Source organism: Dipodomys spectabilis, unplaced genomic scaffold (assembly GCF_019054845.1).
Source record: "Dipodomys spectabilis isolate Male_0828 unplaced genomic scaffold, ASM1905484v1 ptg000638l, whole genome shotgun sequence".
Lineage (NCBI taxonomy): Eukaryota > Metazoa > Chordata > Mammalia > Rodentia > Heteromyidae > Dipodomys > Dipodomys spectabilis.
The window spans coordinates 1087847-1089333 of record NW_024871315.1 but is presented as its reverse complement, the minus strand read 5'-3'; positions in this window follow the sequence as shown (position 1 = coordinate 1089333).

Genomic DNA, 1487 nt, shown 5'->3' with positions numbered 1-1487 from the left:
GAGTCAAGCAGAAAAGGTCAGATAATGTGATGTCCGGAAAATGAACCCTTAGATGTGTATTTTAATGTTTTTTTCTTTCATGCATGTGTTTCTAACACATTTATAAGATTATCTCTTTGTTGTTTTGTATGTCCCTCCCCCACAGTATAACCCCTGCTTTCACTATATTTGATGTCAGTATAACTTGTGGAGGAGATGGGGAAAAACCAGTTGTTTAAGGATACAGGTGGACCTGTTGCAACAATGAGAAGTACAAGTTGTCATGTGCAAAACGAGCTTTACAACGTTGGTGCGGGGAGGGGGGGGGGGGGCGGGAGGGGGAAGGAGAAGGATAGGGATTAGGGGGGGAAAGGGGAGGCTGGGAAGGGATGTGAAGGGTAAACAAAGGAGGAGGCTGCAATGCTTGGTAAGAAATGTACGCATTATCCTGCCCATGTAACTGTAACTCCTCTGTACAGTATGTTCACAAATAAAATTAAATTAAATTAAAAAAAAAAAAAAGAAAACTATCTTAACAGGCCCATATCAAGCATTGAAATAGAAACAGCAATAAGAGACCTCCCAGCTAAGAAAAGTCCAGGACCAGATGGTTTTACAGCGGAATTTGACACGGCCTTCAAAGCAGAGCTCCCACCAATTCTCCTCCAACTCTTCAATGAAATTGAAAGAGAAAGCTCACTACCGAACACATTCTATGAAGCCATCATAACCCTCATCCTAAAACTAGGCAGGGACTCATCAAAGAAAGAGAACTATAGACCCATTTCTTTGATGAACATTGATGCAAAACTTCTCAACAAAATTTTGGCCAACCGATTTCAACAATTCATCCAAAAAATCATACAACACGATCAAACAGGATTCATTTCAGGGATGCAACCTGGTTCCATATATGCAAATCAATTAATATTATTCATCACATCAACAGGAGCAAGAATAAGAACCAAATGATTATCTCAATAAATGCAGAAAAAGCATTTGACAAGATCCAACACCCCTTTATGATGAAGGTTTTGGAAAAATTAGGAATCCATGGAACATTCCTCAATACAAAAAGGCTGTATATGACAAACCTACAGCCAGCATTATACTCAATGGTGAAAAACTAAAGCCATTTCCTCTTAAATCAGGAACAAGACAAGGATGCCCACTCTCTCCACTTCTCTTCAATCTAGTATTAGAATGCCTAGCTACAACAATAAGACAAGATGCAGACATAAAGTGGATTCAAATAGGGAGAGTAGAAGTAAAACTCTCCCTCTTTGCAGATGACATGATCTTGTATTTAAAGAATCCCATAGACTCCACTCCCAAATTACTCAAGCTGATTCAAAACTTTGGCAAAGTAGCAGGGTATAAAATTAACCCCCCAAAATCAATGGCTTTTCTGTATGCCAACAATGAGAAAAGTGTGGCTGAAATTAGGAAAGCAACTCCATTTGTAATACCCCACAAAAAATAAAATACCTAGGAATTAACTTAACTAA